Source organism: Physeter macrocephalus, chromosome 18, assembly GCF_002837175.3.
Source record: "Physeter macrocephalus isolate SW-GA chromosome 18, ASM283717v5, whole genome shotgun sequence".
Classification (NCBI taxonomy): Eukaryota; Metazoa; Chordata; class Mammalia; order Artiodactyla; family Physeteridae; genus Physeter; species Physeter macrocephalus.
The window spans coordinates 73,041,771-73,061,291 of record NC_041231.1 but is presented as its reverse complement, the minus strand read 5'-3'; the positions used below and the strand labels follow the sequence as shown (position 1 = coordinate 73,061,291).

Genomic DNA, 19,521 nt, shown 5'->3' with positions numbered 1-19,521 from the left:
ATCCAACAGCACATTAAAAGGATCATACACCATGATCAAGTGGGGTTTATCTCAGGAATGCAAGGATTCTTCAATATACACAAATCAATCAACGTGATACACTATATCAACAAACTGAAGGAGAAAAACCATATTATCATCAAAATAGATTCAGAAAAAGCTTTTGACAAAATTCATCACCCATTTATGATAACAACCCTCCAGAAAGTAGGCATAGAGGGAACTTACCTCAACATAATAAAGGCCATATATGACAAACCTACAGCCAACATCATTCTCAATGGTGAAAAACTGAAACCATTTCCTCTAAGATCAGGAACAAGACAAGGCTGTCCACTCTCATCACTATTGTTTAGCATAGTTTTGGAAGTTTAAGCCACAGAGAAGAAAAAGAAATAAAAGGAATCCAAATCAGAAAAGAAGAAGTAAAGCTGTCATTGTTTGCAGATGACATGATACTCTACATAGAGTATCCTAAAGATGCTACCAGAAAACTACTAGAGGTAATCAATGAATTTGGTAGAGTAGCAGGATACAAAATTAATGCACCAGAAATCTCTTGCATTCCTATACATTAATGATGAAAAACGAGAAAAAGAAATTAAGGAAATACTCCCATTTACCATTGCAACAAAAAGAATAAAATACCCAGGAATAAACCTACCTAAGGAGACAAAAGACCTGTATGCAGAAAACTATAAGACACTGATGAAAGAAATTAAAGGTGGTACAAAGAGATGGAGAGATATACCATGTTCTTGGAACGGAAGAATCAACAGTGTGAAAATGACTATACTACCCAAAACTATCTACAGATTCAATGCAATCCCTATCAAACTACCAATGGCATTTTTCACAGAACTAGAACAAAAGATTTCACAATTTGTATGGAAACACAAAAGACCCCGAAGAGCCAAAGCAATCTTGAGAAAGAAAAACGGAGCTGGAGGAATCAGGCTTCCAGACTTCAGACTATACTACAAACCTACAGTAATCAAGACAGTATGATACTGGCACAAAAAGGGAAATATAGATCAATGGAACAGGATAGAAAGCCCAGAGATAAACCCATGCACGTACGGTCACCTTATTTTTGATAAAGAAGGCAAGAATATACAATGGACAAAAGACAGCCTCTTCAAAAAAATATACAAATCAATTTTCACTGCAAAGTAAAGGAACTGTTACAGTGGAGGATTACTGGACTGAATGTTAATATTATGACATAGTATGAGTGTGTTTCGTGTTTGGTAATTGCAATCATTGTTGCTTTTGTTGTGGTCATCCATTTACAATGCTTGGTGTCAGTTTATTTTTCTCTTGTAAAAATAAAATACAGTGTGTGTGTGTGAAAAAGAAAAAAGAAAAAAAAAGAACCTACTGTATAGCACAGGTAACTACACTCAATACTCTCTGTAATGACCTGTATGGGAATAGAATCTAAAAAAGAGTGGATATAACTGATTCACTTTGCTGTAGAGCAGAAAGTAACACAACATTGTAAATCAACTATACCTCAATAAAAAGTAATTTAATTTAATTAACACAATAAAATGAATCAAAAACCTGGAAGAAAAAAAAAGACAGCCTCTTCAGTAAGTGGTGCTGGGAAAACTGGACAGCTACATGTAAAATAATTAAATTAGAAAACTCCTTAACACCATACACAAAAATAACCTCAAAATGGATTACTGCAACTGCAACTTTAAAAACAATGCTTATGGGTACTTAATATTCACAAGGACTGTTGGGCTGTAAATGACACCCACAATCAGGAAACGTCCAGGGGTAGGTAAGCAAAATAAATTCCAAAGGAACAGACTTTCAAGATCCTATTTCAATAGGTAAATTTTACACTGTTTAAAAGAAAAGCACTTGAAAAGATGTTCTAATTCCTGTATTATTAGCATCATGGAAATCAAAACTACAATGAGGGTTCACTTCCCATGAGTAAGAATAGCCATCGTCGAAAAGTCTACAAACAATAAATGCTTGAGAGGTTGTAGAAAAAAGGGAACCCTCCTATGCTGCTGTTGGGATCTAACGTGGTAACAGCCACTATAAATAACAGTATGGAGGTGCCTTTACAAGGTAAAATTAGAGGTACCATATGATCCAGCAGTCCCACTCCCAGGCATATAACAGGAGAAAACCAGAACTGGAAAACACACATGCACCCATATGTGTACTGCAGCACAATTTACAATGTCTAAGACATGGAAGCAACCGAAATATCCATCAGCAGATGGATGGATAAAGAAGTGGTACATGTTCACAGTGACATATTACTCAGAAATGAAAAAGAATGAAGGAATGTCATTTGTAGTGAGGTGGATGGACCTAGAGTCTGTCATACAGAGTGAAGTAAGTCAGAAAGAGAAAAATAAACACCATATGCTAACACATATATATGGAATTTAAAAAAAAAAAGGTTCTGATGAACCTAGGGGCAGGACAGGAATAAAGACGCAGATGTAGACAATGGACTTGAGGACATGGGGAGGGCGAAGGGTAAGCTGGGACGATGTGAGAGAGTGGCATGGACATATATACACTACCGAATGTAAAATAGATAGCTAGTGGGAAGCAGCCGCACAGCACAGGGAGATCAGCTCGGTCCTTTGTGTCCACCTAGAAGGGTGGGATAGGGAGGATGGGAGGGAGATGCAAGAGGGAGGAGATATGGGGATATATGTATAGCTGATTCACTTTGTTATATAGCAAAAACTAACACACCATTGTAAAGCAATTACACTTCAATAAAGATGTTAAAAAAATAAATTTAAGGGGACTCTCTAGGAATTTATGTGAAAATCAGTCAGTCTGATCTTCTCCTTTGTTAGATGAGAAACCAAAGCATGGAATAGTTAAGTGATTTGCCAAAGGTTACTTAGCTAGTTAATGGCCAGAACTAAGAGTAGAATCTCAAACTGCTATCAACTAGTCCAGATGGCAATCCAGTATACTGACCTGCCTTTCTGACCCAAGTGTTTTGGTGTCTATCTCTACTACTTCACTAAAGCTGCTATTGTTGGACACCAATCACTTTTGTGTTGCTAAATCCAGTCAGTCCTTTTCAGCCCTTGATATACTTGCCCTATTTGTGGTCTCTGACTCTGCTGAGACCATATTGCAATTCTTTCCCACCTTGGTTTCAGAGGCATTACACTCACCTAGTTCTTTTATCTCTCTGGCCATTGTTCCTCAGACTTTGTGGGCTTCCGTTCATCTGCCACTGCCTTTTAAACTCAGTGCTTCCCGGGGATCTATCTTTGGTCCTCTTTATCATCCCTTCTATATTTTCTGATTGATCTCATCCATGCCTAGGACTTAAATTACCAATTATTGATATAAGTTAATGTCCTCTAAATCTATTTTAACTCAACTTCTCTCCTCATTCGCAGACTTGTGTAATTCGACTGTTTATTGGATATTTCCCTCTGGATGTGAAGGTTCCCTTTATCGAGTCACAGTCACCTTGCAGTAGTCTTTGAGGGAGCCTAATAAATTGCACCCTTTTTTCTAGATAAAAGAGGATGCAGCAGGGGACCAACTATCATCTTTGTTACTGAATGTATTCATTTTCTATTGCTGTTGTAACACATTACCACAAAATCAGTGGCTTAAAACAACACAAATTTATTAGCTTACAGTTCTGGAGGTCAGACATTCTAAAATCAAGGCATTGGCAGGGCTGCGTTCTCTCTTGGGGCTCTAGGGGAGAATCTGTTTCCTTGCCTTTTCCAGCTTCTAAAGGCTGCCTGCATTCCTGGGCTCCATCTTCAAAGCCAGCCGCACAGATTCTTAAAATCTTTCTCTCTGACCTCTGCTTCCATCATCATATCTCATTCTCTGACCCTCCTGCCTCCAGTCCAGCCAGATAATCCAAGACAATCTCCCCACCTCAAGATCCTTAATTTAACACACCTGCAAAGTCCCTCTTGCCCTGTAAGGTAACATTCACAGGTTTTGGAGATTAGGACATGAAAATCTTTCAGGAGCCATAATTCTGTATACTACAACTGACAAAATTAGTATTGGATATTACCTGTGGACAGACAGCTTCCTAAGGCGAAACTCTGGTATTAAATAGGCTTACTAACTTTGTAGCCCTGGACCAGGCACCCTCAATCCCACCCCCAGGCCCTGCTCCTGGTGAATCAGAAAAGAACACAAAGATAGTTCCCTGATGGAAGTTTTCCTTTAAGAGGAAAGTGATGGGATGGGCTACACCTGTCCCATTTTTCCTTTTAAATTCACCATTAGGAAGTCACTGCTCTAGGGAGGAGTGACCTGGGGGCAGGTGCAGTAAGAGGCCAATATCATATTATATATATTATATATTTTATTAACAGGTGTCACTCTGTGTGGAAGGAAACATCATGAGTGGAGAATAAGTGTTTCCCCAACAAACATATCCATTTTTGAACACACCATCATTTTCCACAAATCTAAGCAACCTCCTGGGACTGTCACCAGCACTATCTAATACGCTGGATCAGAAACTTGTGGATAACCCAGACTCATTTTTATTCACAGTTTGTTAAATGTTTCCACCACCTACCCTAGCACCCGTGCTAGAAACTTGGCTTACTCATTTATCCCTCACTCAGCGCTGTCAATTCTACCACCTTAACAGCACTCACATCTATCCCTTCCTCTACACTCCCACTGCCAAAGCTTTGGTTAAGGCTCTGATCTCTTCTTACCCGGGGTACAGCAATGGCCTCATAACTGATCTCCCTGCCTCAAGCTTTGTTCTTCCTGTCTATTTTCACTTCCATACCTTTACTCATGAAGCTTCCTTTGGCTGGAATTACGTCCTTTCCAGTCACTCTCTCCAAATCCCCACTCCCCAGTGGACCTCCAGTTCGCCCAAGTGTCAAGCAGAATTGACTGTCCAACATCCAGGATCAGACTTGAACCTAGGTTTCCCTGACTCCAAAGTCCATGCTCTTAACTGCTCTCGCTCGACTGCCTTCTCTTATAATAAAGATATTTTAAAGTCTAGTGAGCTTTATACTTTAAAAAGCACCTTTGCACATATTATTTTCTTTTAGCGGTACAATTCTTCAACGCAGTAGAGATGGGTATTGTTATTCTCATTTATAAAATGAGGAAACAGAGGAATTCAAGGCCCGGTCCATCACACGCTGCTGCTAAGTTAACGAGTGTCATTCAGCAGCCTTACACATTAACCGCGCACTCAGCCCCTTCTGGTCCCAGTCCCTGGAGAACCTTCCTGCACTTCGCAGAAGTAGCCGATGGGGTCCGCGCGAGTCTGGACTAGGCTACTGCTGCCTCCACCCCAGGCGCCCGGGCGATCACGGCGGGGGGCTTTCCATTTGCAGTGACGCGATCGGTGAGGCCATACAGTGACGTATAGTGACGTAACTTACCCGGAGCTAGGTGCCGGCAGGGCAGCCACACCCTGGGGCCCCCTGCTCAGGACGGCAGCGGGTCGGGCGGGCGGGGGAAAGGCGCAAAACCCGCGGGACCCGACCTCCCAGCCCTTAACCCGCGGTTCCCGCTTGCCCGCCGCTGATCGGTTGCTACGTGACGCCAGCGCGCAGAGGCGCGTGCGCGGCCACGGCGGTGTGCGTGACAGCGGACGCGCGCCGCGGCGGCGGCGGCGGCGAGGACGGCGGCGACGGCAGGGGCCGAGGGGGCGGTCGCTACGAGGCGGGTGCGGAGCGGGCGGAAGAAGCGTCTGTGCGGGCGGTGAGGTCGCAGAGGAACATCGTGGGGGTGAGTAGCCGCGGCCTCGCCAGGGAGGTGGGGCCTGGCCGCACCTGCTGCGCGGGCCCGGGGCGCGGGGACGCGCGCCCCTTCACGATCCTCAGCCGCTTTCTCCCGGGGCGGGGAAGGAGCGGGGACGGGGGCTGACGAGGGTCAGTTCCTGGGCTTGGCCGCTGTGGGAAGCGGCAGCAGCTGGCCGGCGAAGACTCTCTAGTCCTGGAATGTGTTGTAGGAAGGAGGTGTTTGGGGATCTTTGGGTGGCTCTGCCAGGCTCCCAGGCCGAGGAGTCGGAATCCCGAGAAGCCCGGTTCCTAGAGCAGCCTCGCATCCTGCCTGAGACGAGCTGGCGCGAGACCGAGACGAGGCGGAACCGGGGAGGCCGAGGCTGGGGTCCGGAAAGTTTGGCACTGCTGGGGCCCTCAACGCCCCTGCCCTGGCTGGGCTCTGAGGCGGAGCTGGTTGTTATGGAGGGAGTTGTGAATCAGTGCCTGCGTGCGGCGTCAGACACACCCACGACCAGGAGAAGGCGATCTGTCAGTGTACAGAGGGGGCGGCCCACCTGTTGCCTAGTGTTTCCAACTTCGTGTGTGTGCGCACGTGCTTAGTGCACGCCCCAAACTTTGTCGGCCCTTAGCATTTTACCACATTGTTGCTACAGGTTTTGAGGCCAAGGGGCGGCTAGCCATCCTCAGTTCTTCCTCATAGACTCACATCAGCTGTTTTGTTTCTCTAAACCATGTTGTGCTTCTGTCGTTATTAGGGCCGAGGAAGTGTGGAGGCACCGGTTTTTCTTTTTCTTAAAAGTAGCACAGGCTTGCTATTTACTAGGCAGAAAATACAGATTTTGTTCAGCGTGTGAGCTGGAAAAATGTCTATGGTCGGACAGACCTGATTGGGTGCAGCTGATCATCAGCCCAGTGCTTTCTTCTCAGAGCGCTGGACTCCCTAGTGGGTAGATGTGTGGCTGCAGTAGTGACCATGTTCGGGAGAAAGGAGTGTTGGAGGTAGGAAGGAAGTCAGTCTTTTCTGACTGTTGATGAAGGCAGTGCCTAGAAACGGTAGAAAGGCTATACTGAAATTTAAGCATGATTTGTGCAAGAAAATTGAAGAAAATAACTTGTAACTTCTCATTCGGATCTAAAATTCTGTGATTCAGCTTCATAACTGAGGATCTGTAAAGTATGTTGTTTGAGGTTCTTACGTCTTGGAACCAGTGATAACCTTGCTCTGTAGCACTTAGGGTACTCGGAATTCAGTATCTCTTGCGCTCTAGACTATAATAGCTTTTAGGACAGGAATCACATTTGTTTTCTTCAGGGCCATATCTCCAGTACCTACAAAAGTGCCTGCCACAGAGTAGGCACGCAATAGATATTTATGTGACACCGTGGATAAGTCATAACACGCAGTTAGCTCAGTCCTTCAAGTAGTTAATATATGTGCCCCCTCTTCCTAGTATTATGCTGCATATGGGAGGAGGACTGTGAGATTACAAATGACATAAAAGATCTGGCTTTTTTCTTTTAAGGGCAAAGAGTCTAGCTAGGAAAATAAAGCATAGAAAATAATTATGAAACCAAATGAGGTAGTATGTAAACAGGTGCTATGTGAAGTGCTATACTTTAAGTGCAGTAGAAATTTAGAAAAGATAAGACTTGTGGGCTGAATTAGTGAACTCTTCGGAAGAGGTAAGATTTCGTCTCATCTTTGAAAGAAGTGTAAAATTTCTGTTAGAGAAGAGATAAGTCATATGTTGAGAAAATAGTGTGAATTTGGTCATTGGGGGATATATTGCGGCAACTTACATGTACCATGAGAGGGGAAAATTGGAGAGATAAGGTTTAGTAGGTTGGGGAGGGAAAGTGTTAAGACTAAGGCAGGCTCATCAGCATCCCACTGAAAACAAGATGGAGCCTACTTTCCTGGAGGGATGGGAGTTGTGTTACTCAGAGTAGAGTCTTAAACAATCATAAGTGTTATCCTTACTTAAAATGAAAAGATATTATCGTTGAACCAAAATCAAGTTGTTGTATACCTCTGATTTCAGTACTAATTTGAATAAATGCCTCACTAATGTGCGTGTATCTTATGCATTTAGTCAGCAGCGCATGTCCTCATTTCTAAAATCTACCTATGTGCTTGGGCTGTTCCATCGGAAATTTACTGAAATGATGTACCCAAAGCAATTATGGAGCTGCTCTCAGTGACACAGTTTTGCTTGGGATTATCTCTTATAGTGGTCTGAGGTTTGTAGTTACTGCTGATCCTGTAAAAAAATAAAAATAATGTTAGCTGGGAAAGGAGTCTATTTGAAGAAGGATACTCAAAAATATTGACAAAAAGATTTGAGAAAATTAAAGATGCTGCTCTTAAATATTGAACCTTTAGTCTTTATCTTTTGTTGTTATGTGAGCTTTCTTTTGAGTGTTGCATAAACCTGAACTTGAATTGTTGACCTGTGTAATGTTGCAACACCAAATGTTATTTAACAACTCAGCAAATATTTATTGGGTGCTGGCTATGGCTAGGCACTGTGTTGGGTGCCAACAAGACAAAGAATAAAACACGGTATACCTGAGATACCAGGTGTTCATCAGAGGGGACAAACACTAACCATGATGTGCTGTGATAAGAGTTCACCACTTTTGGAATGAATAAAATGCTGAAGGAATAGATCACTTTGGCTGGGGAAATAAATTAATAGAGTCAGGGAAAACTTTAAAGAGAAGACGGTGGAACTTAGCCCTGAAGGTTAAGTAGTATTTTGCTACATGGAAAAGGGAAAACAATCATTCCCGCCAGAGGGGAGAGTATAAGCAAAATTGCTGAAGATGAAAATTGAATGGGAAAACCTTGAGTTGTTTCTTGTAGGCTTCTTGTATGGCAGAAGTGATGAGACAGGAAAGGCATGGTTGGAGCCAAATTACAAGGGGGTCTTCCATTCTAAAAAGCCTTGTCTCCCTCCTTCCAACACTACCCCCGTGTTGGTGATAGAGAACCTTGAAAGGTAGAATAATCAGATCAGAAAGTTAACAGGCAGTTCATATGCAGAACTGCATTAGAGCGGAGAGGGCGGGAGACCAGTTAGGATGTAGGTGAGAGATGCTGGGAGCCTGAAGGGCACAGTGGGAATGGATGGCTTGTAAAGATATTATAGATGTTAAAAATCTCTAAATGTTATGAACAGCTAGAGGTGAGAGAGAGTGAGAAGTCAAAGGTGACATGTCCAGCTCGAGTAACTGGGGATTATGAGGACATTAAATTAGAAAACACAGGAGGAGGAATAGATTTACAGTGGAGGGAAGAAATGATGGCATGTTAATTTTAAGGCCCATGTGTGGAGTTTAGAGAGGCCCATTAGGTAACTAGAAATTCTACTCCAGAGTTTATGAGACAGTTTAGGAATAATTGTAATGTAACTGACAGCCTCCAAGGCTATGGAAATAGTACCATTCTAGAACTTAGTATAGTAATTAATGCTGTGGACTTTGGAGTCAGGAAAACCTGAAGTCAAATCTCTGTTATGCCACTATTGGTTGGGATGGGTAACCTCGGGCAAGTAATTTAGCATCTCTGAACCTAAGTTTCTTCTGAAAAGTGGGGTTAATAATATTTTAAAGAATTTTTGTGGGGATTAAGATGGTATGTGCACAGCAGTTAGCACAATGCCTAGCTGATATATGCTTAATAAATGACAGGTGTTGCTATTAGTAGTAGTAATAGTTACAGTTGCAGAGGTAGTAGAAGAAAAGATATTCCTATGCAGAAAAGTTGAGAGCGAGAACTGGAAAGGGCAAGGAGTGGATTTTTGGAAATCAACACTTAAATCAAACTTAGATCGTTTCTCAAACTTGAGCATGCATCAGAAATACCTGGAGGCTTTGGTAAAATACAGATTTCTGAGTCCCACCCCCAAAGTTTCTGATTCCGTAGGTCTGGGTGTGGCTCCTGAATTTGCATTTTGAACAAGTTCTCAGGTGATGCTGATGTTGTTATTCCCGGGACCACGCTTTGAGAACCACTGATTTAGAGGGTTAGTGAAAGAGAAACCAGCATAGAGGCTAACAAGGAGATTGAGTTTGTTGGAGAACCTGGAGAGAGTTTATAGAAGGATAAGGAAATAACAGCCTGCAGACTCTCTAGATCCCCCAGTCAGCTTTCCAGTTCGATGAACCTCATCTCCTTCTTATTTCTGTTTTCTCCAGAATATGGTCTAGTGCTTGGCACATAGCATTGTTTGAATGAGCCTTTGAAGCTTCTTAATACTGTCCTTGTGCATGATTGCACATACTCACACACAGATTTCATTCATCCTCTTATATCTCTGTTGGGTCTCAGAGAAGGTACTGTTTCTAATTTTACAGACACACACACAAACACAATAACTACAGAAAATTTCTTTCAAATACCTGATGCATAGCTAGATGCTTTTGACTTTGTATTAGATTCCCCCTCTCCCCGCCCACTTTTTTTAAATGTCAGAAAGTCCAATTTGCAAAATAATTGTCAGTAACGAGTGTCAAGATTACAATCTGTATCTTGTATTAGGCACTTTGCAGGTTTATAGGGTAAGCAAATAATATACTCCCTGTACCTGGGATGCTTACAATAGGATGGGCAAAACTTAAAGGAAAGAAACAGGGTGAGATATAATCACAGAAATGTGGAAGGAGAGGAACCAGAATATAAGGACTTATTTCTTGTATGCCGATATACTTTGGATCTTACATGTGTCATATACTCATATAGCACAAATGTTAGTCCTAATCTATGATTGGAAGTTATAAGAGAGTTCTGCTGTATAAGGAAATCAAACAGTTGTGCAAAGATATAAACACATTGAAAAGAGATTTCAGGAGTTAAATTGTAGGTAGAGCAGTTAGCTACTCACCACACTTCCTGGGTTCTTGTTCTCTTTCATTTATTCTTTCTGCTAACATTCATTAAGTATTTACTATGTGCCAGAAACTGTGCAGAGTGCTGCACATAGAGAAATGCTCATTGCTCTGGGTATCCAACACTGGCTTTAGTTAGGGGGTATGATACTGTGTGAGTGTGCACACACCTTGTCAGGGGAAGATCTGACACCTGAATTTTATAATCTTGAGAATATATTGATATGAGTAGACATCAAGGACTTGAAGTTAAATTCATTAAGCCTTATGTATGTATGCAAGGGGCCATGAGAAAATATAGAGATATATGGAAATATTTTAAAGCAATCAAAGAATATATAATTTGGTAGAGCAGAAAAACATATTTACAGTACTACATAGAATATGGTAAGTGCTATATAAGTATTGATCACAGACTAGGTTCTCCCATACTTGTTGAGCACCTGAGTGTTCAGTTTTGATTTCAACTAATCAGCTATTATAATGTTCCAGAAATTATAACGTGTCATAAATCCACATTAATCTCCTGGGCTGCCTTTTGGAGCTTTATATGATACAAAAAATATTCTGGTAGTCTGTGTCCTTGTTTTCTTGGTTTGGGAAATATAGTACATAAGTAACAAGATCATTAACTACTAGCTACTGTTTATCAAGTGGCTGTATTATGCTAGGCCTTTTCTCTAAGTCATTTAATTCTTACAATAACAACCTTGTAAACTGGATATTATCCTCATTTTACTAATAAGGCAACCAAGTTTCAGAATGGGGAGAACAGTTTGCCTGTGTTTGTGACCAGCGAGGTGGGACAGGGCTTCAGCCCCACGCTTGGTCTCCAGAGCCAGTGCTCTTCATGCATGTCAGCATGGGGCCTTAGCATGCAAACCTCCAGGTGAAGAAATCCAATCTTGTTTCTGCTGATTTGGGGAAAGTTGTTTGAGAAGTTAGAATTTTAATAACTGCCTGAATGATTGAATACAGTTTGATAATATTGTTAGGAATGGAGGGGGAAAGGAGGTAGACAATTAAAGGTCCTGAAGCTGATTTTCCAGTGAAGACATGCTATATTTGACCCAAAACTTTTTAGTCAACTGACCAGTTATTCTACATAAACATTCAGATTTTCCATTCTCTATGTATAGGTGCAGTCTTCTAGAGGAAGAATTGTACTTTTCCAAGCTAATGACATTTAAAGTAAATTCACAACTACTTTTTTGACACTTAGGGAAAAATATCTTGCTGCTCACCCCAAACAATGTATACTTGAGATTTCTCAGCTAATCTTCTTTCTCTCAGCACCACTTATTCCTTTCACCCACCCAAGTGTTTATTTTAAAATCTATTTACAAGCTAAATACTTGTCTGTATATTCTACTTCTGGTTTAATGTTCTTATTCTGATTAGCTTTATCCCTTTTGGGTCCTATTTTGTACATTCCTGGAAATATCGATTATAATTATCTTTGTAAAGCATAGGTGATTTCCACTAATTTCATAATACATTTTTAAATAAAATTATAGTGATACAAATGGATAAATATTAAACCCTGTATTTGTTATCTATTGCTGTTTAACAAATTACCTCTAAATTTTGCTGCTTAAAACAATAGACATTTCTTATCCAACAGTATCTTTGGGTCAGGAATTCAATTGAAGCTTAGCTGGGTGGACTCTGACTCGGTTGCAGTCGAGCTGTGACCAGCCTTGCAGCAGTCATCTGAAGGCTTGACTGGGGCTGGAGGATCTGTCTCCAAGATGGCTGCAGCCTTAGGTCTTTCTAGGGCTGCTTGAGTATCCTCACAACATGTCAGCTGGCTTTACCAGAGCAAGTGATACAAGAGAGAGCAAGGAGGGAACCACAGGCCTTGTATATCCTATCTTGATGACACACACTGCCACTTCTGCTATATTCTGTTTGTTAAAAATGAGTCACTAAGTCCAGCACACACTCAAGGGAAGCCAGTTAGGCTCCACCTTTTGGGGAGGGATGTCAAAGGATTTATAGACATATTTTAAAACAACCATAAGTACTTTGTCATATGAAGCCATTTCCTCAGCTGAAATTGATTGTCTCTTATAGCACGTGCTGTAATCTTTCTGACTTGTGTGTTCACAGTATTTTCTGGAATGCTTTGGAGAAAAGATAGTGGTTTTTTAAAAAATCTAAAGCAAGTTTTTACTTTTTTATTTTTTTTCTGCCCACGCCACGCGGCTTGCAGGATCTTAGTTCCCCAACCAGGGATTGAACCCCTGCCGTCGGCAGTGAAAGCGCAGAGTCCTAACCACTGGACTGCCAGGAATTTCCACAAGTTTTTATAAATTAAGATTTGTTGGGGACTTCCCTGGTGGTCCAGTGGTAAAGAATTCGCCTTCCAATGTGGGGGACATGGGTTCCATCCCTGGTCGGGGAACTAAGATCCCACATGCCGAGGGGCAACTAAGCCCGTGCGCCACAACTACTGAGCTTGCATGCCTCAACGAGAGATCCCACTTGCCGCAAAACTACAGAGCCTGCACGCCACAACTAGAGAGAAGCTCGCACACGGCAATGAAAGATCCTGCATGCCTCAACGAAGATCTCGCGTGCCCCAACTGAGACCCGATGTAGCCAAAAAAATAAATAAAATAATAAAATAAATATTAAAAAAAAAGATTTGTTGGTGATTTTTTTAAAGTTTTGCATCTGTCTCATTAGCTTTATTTTCAATACATCTGGAATCTTTTCATTTTTATCCTATTTATGCATTTATTCTTATATAATTTCGTTTACACTTATTTAGTAGTTTTCATAAGTAATCTTAAATAGAACCAAACATGTCTAGATAAATTAATTTACCTTCCAAACTTTCAGAAGAGTACTTCCCTAACCAGTGTCTGAAGGCACACATTGTAGTTTCCATAGAACACAGACTTTGGGATACATGATGAGCAACAGATGAGTCTATTCACTTATATTAAAGTCCTTTGGGTACTTTAGGACCTAAAGTACCTAAAGGTCCTAAAGTAGGTCCATTAAATTCCAAATCTCATTCTTTAGAAGGTGTATGTATATAGAATATAATGGATTTAGTCAGGAAACCTTTTCAAAACGTGCCACAGTTTGGTTTATATTTTGGGACTTTATTTCTTTAGATGGTAACCAAATCTTGACTTCATTACCCCTACCCTCAACAAGTATCAATTACCTGCTTGCTTTTTTCTTCTAATTTTAACCTAATTTTAGATAGACAGAAAATGATTCTCATATAACCTTCACCACCTTCCCCCAAATGTTAACATTCCTGTATATCCTTTCAGAAATATTTGATGTATATGGCATATTTTTATATTCTTAAACATAAATGTCACCTACCATATTACTGTACTACATCTTGCTTATTTTTCATTATATCCTGGAGGCTATTCCATGTCAGTACATGAAAAGGCTGCCTCATTCTCTATAGCCAGCTGCATAATATTCCATTGTATGGATGTTGTCAGGAAAAACTGTGACACTATGAAATGGACATAAAAGATTACTGACTGTCCTGTCTAGTGCACTCTTCCAGGTTATCTGAACCTGTCATTGTCTTTGAGCTATTTCATAACTCTGTAAATTGTAGGAAACTGAGAGTAATGCAGATGATTCTTGTCCATAGAAATGCAAATAGATTTTGTTGAGTGGAATGCAACTGAAGTTTGTCCTGGGGATATCGAGCCGTTTTGCAGCATTTATTTGTAAAGCAATTTCAGCATTCCAGATAGCCTATATATATGTATGTGTGTTCTTTGACTTCTCCTTGGAACTGATTTTATTTTCTTACTGGCTGCTTCATTAATTAATGAGTTAAATAAAATCTTTGACATGTTTTATATTTGCATGATTTTACTTAAAAAAAAAAATGCCCTTTTAACAGATGTACTGTACCAAGTCGCTTTTTTGTTTGTTTGTTTTGTTTTGTTTTTTGCGGTACGCGGGCCTCTCACTGTTGTGGCCTCTCCCGTTGCGGAGCACAGGCTCCGGACCCGCAGGCTCAGCGGCGGTGGCTCACGGGCCTAGCCGCTCCGCGGCATGTGGGATCCTCCTGGACCAGGGCACGAACCCGCGTCCCCTGCATCAGCAGGCGGACTCCCAACCACTGCGCCACCAGGGAAGCCCACAAGTCCCTTTTTGATGGGCATTTTATTTGCTCATGCTTGTTTTCAATAGTTTTAATCTCTAGAAAAGTCTGTGCTAGCCTGAAGCAGTACTTTGTGATTACTTGCCAATGAGATTAGTGGATGAGACAGTTTTGATAATTTTTCCATCAAACATTATGACCTGGTCCCTGTTCTCAAGGAGTTTATGGCCTAGTGAAGAAGGAGTAGAAATGATATCAGATGAAGAGTAGCAGGGTATTGGGTAATTTCCTAAAGGAGAGCTAAGTTTAAGTTCCCCTAAGGGAACTTGCGTTGGCTTACTTTCCTCACTGCATGTGATTTTCTCATAGGGCCCTCATCTGTGCTAGCTGGAGCAGAACTAGACAGCCCTCTCCTTGGGAAGCTGGGTGCCAGTATTCCTGTTTTTAATGCTGGCTGTGGAACTAGTTAAGTTGGGGAGTCAAATGAAAACCCATGGCTCCAGTTACCAGCAGAATGGGTTATTTGTTCTTACAGATAGTGGTATTAGCAAGAGACTATAGTGGAGTCATATACTTGGGGGTCAGAGTGGGGTTAGTGGTTATATTCTAAAGTCAAAACAGAATGCAAAAATCAAGTAGTGTCAAAATATTCTTTAGGAGATCCTTTAATGCCTACAAAGTGCCATGTCATGGTTTTCTTAATACATGCACACCCCAACATAAGCTAATTTGGATTAGGAGAATTTAATTTTACTAGAAGTTTTATTTGACACCCCTAATTTGGCTTAACACCTCACTTCATGAGTGCCACGATTACTAAGCATTTCCTGGCCTGCCTCAGAAGCCTCCACTATGAAGCTATGTCTGCAGTTATGTAATTGGTGGTTTGGTAAAGTTCTTTCAGATACTTATTTTGCTTTTGTGTAGTAGTAATAATCTTGTGTGCATTTGCATTGTTTTCATTGATTTCTTTGCTCTCTCTACGTTCTGTCATACCTCCATTAAAGGTTTAATCATCTAAACCTTAACGAATGTACACTTTGTTAACTACTGAAGTAAGTATGTACTGTTTATTTCAGTGGTTATTAAACTCTTTTGACATGTGGAAATCACCTGTTGAGAGTTTTTAAAGGAAGGGTTAATGGTTAATTCTCCTAAGGCAGGGTAACTATTCTACCACCTCTCTACCTCTCTGTTATCAGTGCTTCTCTAGAGCCTTCAATTAATTCTTTGCTGCCTCCACTTATCTGTCAGTGGTTGAGCAATGTATGAAATCACTCGTACCTTCTGTTTCAGGCTTGATTATAGCAAGGAGCATATAGTCATTGAGTGGAGTGATGGTGAGCTCTCACTATTTCTAGCTCCTTCTATATACATAGTTGAATTCATAAGTTAAATTTGAATATGTTGTGACTCCTTTGTGGTAAGAATTGACCTAATTCAGGTGGAGTTGGGGAGGAGATTCCCAGGGAGCTTCCTTTCATCTGTCTATCTAATACTTCTGAGGAGACACCTTAATAAGCTCTGATGTTCAAAGAAGTCTTCCTGGTGAGGGTGACACCTCATTAGGCCTAAAGAAAAAGACCTTACTTGTGCAAGGAAAATGTATTTTGGGCAGAGAGATGGCTAAGCGTGTCACAGTAAGTGGTTACGAAGTTCAATGTTGCTGAAGCACAAAGTGAGAGGCTGGGCGTCCTTAGGGAGGAGGCTAGAGTGTAAGCACGGGTCAATTCAAGAAGGGCTGTGTGTGCTCCACGAACTTGTATACCAGCCCAATGACTATAATACAATCAGTGTGATTTTATTAATAATATGATCACTAATAACTACCATTTGTTAAGCACTTACTATATGCCAGGAACTGTATTAAGTGCTTTATAGTTATTATCTGATTTAATCCTCTGGGATATTCACAAGTAAAAATATGGAGGTGCAGATAAGTTAAGTAACTTGTTCAAGGCCATGTCTAATGAGTGCAGAGAGTGGATTCCAAATTGCAGAGATCTGACTCCAGAGCCTTTTAATTGGGAGTATTATTTTAAAAGTGTTAAGCAGGGGAGTAGTGTGATTATATATTTATTAGATTGATTATTCTGTAAGCTGAGTGGAGATGGAATTGAGGGGGACAGAAGCTGTTGAAGTATTTCAGGTAAGAGATGATTGAAACCTGAACAAGAATAGGAGTTACTGGATAGGCATAGGAGGGATGAGTTAGAGGAATATTTAGGAGGTAAAATTAGGAGATCTAACCAATTGATTAGACATGGTGGGATCAGGGAGAGGAAGGAGTCAAGGAAGTCTTACAGGTTTTTAGCATGGATTGCTGTGTGATGATACCACATATTAAGATAAAGGACAGTGGAGGAGGATATGCATTAAGAGATTAGTTTGGTGTTGAGTATGTTGATTTGAGGTGCCAGTAGGGACATGCAGTGGAATCATATTGCAGGCATATGAATCTGTTCAAATGAATCTGAGATTCACAGGAGTGGCCTGGGCTAGAGATAGAGATTTGGAAGTTAGTAGGAGGTAGCTGAAACTGGGAGGATAGATAAATAAACTCACCAGGAAGTTAGAGCCCTGGGAAACACAACTCTTAATGAGACATTAGTGAACGAATAGACACATGGAGGTAAAAGGAGAACCAGGAGAGTACACTGTCACAGAGACTAAAGGAGTAGAGTTTCAAGAAGGGTGTGTCCATGTTTCAGAGAGATCCAGGAAGGTAAGGATGGAAAAGCGAATCTTGGGTAATCCAGTCAAGAGGTTATTGATGACCTTGGTAAGAGTGGTTTCAGTGGAGTGGTGGGCTGATAGTGACACTTCAGTGGATTCAGGAGTGAATTGGAGGTTAGAAAGAGGAGCCCAGGGGTATAGATAATCTTATGTAAAAGTTGAATAAATACTAGAGATGTATTAGAAAGTATGTGTGAAGCACAGCGTTGAAAAACTGGCCATAAACTCTGCATACTGTCAACCTTGGCAAAGCTGATGTGGGCTCAGTCCAACAAATTGAAAGTCTTTGAAACCTTTGGGGGGGGTGTAGACTTAACTCCTGAGAGTCGGAGTCAGCTGCTTCCTCTGTAGCCTCGCAGTGAGTCCTTCAGTTTGCTCTAATTTGTATGTCAATGCAATATACCTCAGGAAGTCATCACCAATGCACATCATCCTGAATGACATTTTGGTTAAAAAAAAAAAAAAAAAGTGATGGGAGAAATTGGTGGAGGAAACCCTGGGGAGGAAAATGATAGTTATGGAGTAGCTGTTAAGTGTCAAGCATGTACTATGTCCTGTTATTTCACTGCATCTTCATAACCACCCTACCAGGGGTGTGGCTATCCCCATTTTCTGAATGAGGAGATTGAGAACCCATAGCCTTATCTCCCCTTATCTTAGGTTCTGCCACTGATGGCTGTAAGCTTGGACAAGTTTCTCAGTTTCCTCATTTGTAAAAAACCGTGGTTATTATCCTTAAGTCCTTCCCAGCTCTAGGGTTCTAGGAATCTGTAAATCGTTACCAATAATGTTGCTGTTTGGGCATGAAAAAAGGCCGTTAAGGGAATTTACCTTTCTCAGTGAATTAATAACTTAACAGTAACACTGTCAGGTTGTCCACGCTAAATAATTTATTTTCCCATCACACAGTGAGTACCCATTACGTACGTGGCCTTAGAAGGCTACTGTAAAATAAATCAAGCAAATGGGCTAGGTGACATGCTCTCCATCAGTTGTTACTAGCCCCGGGCACATGGGCACATAGCTACCTGCAAGACTGTGTGATGATTTTAAAGTGTGTTATAGGTTAAGTGCTAAGTATTTTTATTAATTTAGGAGGTACTCTGGCATGTGGCCTTTAAAAATTACATTATTATCTTATCATAAATCTTGATTAAGGCGACAAAACATATTTACTATGGCCAGCTTCACAGCTGGGGTGAAATATTTTATAGTGTATATAATGAGCCGCTAGATGATGGTGATTATCTGTTCACATCTGAAAAATGAGAGTTGGGAAATTAATTAGAAGCTTTAAAAGTCTATTTAATTGTGAAAATTAATTTCAAGTAACAGTATCACATGCCCAGTGAGTACTAAATAATTGAGGAGGAGGAGGGAAAAAAGGAAATTATGAGGCTTTCAAACCTTCTTAAGTCCATTTTGGAAAATGGTTAGAACAAAAGTATAATGCTAGTGTGATTTTCAAAGACATCCTTTACAACGTGATGTATAAAGAAACCAGATTAGCAAGTAATAAGCATTTTAAAATTAAATATTCTCCCAATTTCGAGCCAGTGTGTTCTAGGTACACTGATCCTGGCAAGCAGAGGTTATGGTTATGGACTCTCTCCTCAGAGGGCATTATGAAAATTTATAGGGGCAGTTTTATTTTCTAATTTGGTTGAGATGCATATTATTTTATTATAAATTATTTTAAAATTTCTCCCTTATAGCTAATGTATTTTTATAAGTGATTAGTAGGTTCTAAATCTATGAATTTTATTAAAGAACAGTAGGTAGCATAACAAAACTTTTGTTATAAACAGTGAGCATTGGGACTGATAGGGTTGATGGCCACTGCATTAGTCTTCTGTTGATGTGCCACAAACTTACAGCTTAAGACAACAGCCCTTCATGATCATTTCTGTAGGTCAGAAGTCCAGCATGATATAGCAGTATTCTTTGCTCTGGGTCTTACTAGGCTAAAGGGGTTTGCAGGGGCTGTGATCTCATCTGAGGCTTGGGGTCCTCTACCAAGCTCATTAATTGTTGGCAGAATTTGATTCCTTGTGA

At 40.9% G+C, this 19,521-nt stretch overlaps 1 protein-coding gene and 1 long non-coding RNA gene across 4 annotated transcripts in view; one reads left to right on the top strand and one right to left on the bottom strand.

The window, feature by feature from the left end:
* Positions 1-5,557, bottom strand: part of LOC114484314 (uncharacterized) — a 14,531-nt gene extending 8,974 nt beyond the window's left edge. The window contains exons 1-2 of the long non-coding RNA XR_003677035.2: positions 5,400-5,557; positions 3,174-3,329 (exon numbers count right to left, since the gene is read on the bottom strand). This is a non-coding gene — a long non-coding RNA (uncharacterized lncRNA). The remainder of the gene's footprint in view (positions 1-3,173; positions 3,330-5,399) is intronic.
* An 85-nt stretch (positions 5,558-5,642) lies between these two features.
* The window catches only part of BTBD9 (BTB domain containing 9), a 402,264-nt gene continuing 388,385 nt past the window's right edge, over positions 5,643-19,521 (top strand). For 2 of the 3 annotated variants that reach the window (XR_008615800.1, XM_055080067.1), the window contains exon 1: positions 5,643-5,748. The gene's annotated coding sequence lies outside the window, so the exon portion shown is untranslated. The remainder of the gene's footprint in view (positions 5,749-19,521) is intronic. The other variant, XM_024121675.3, reaches the window with a different exon arrangement.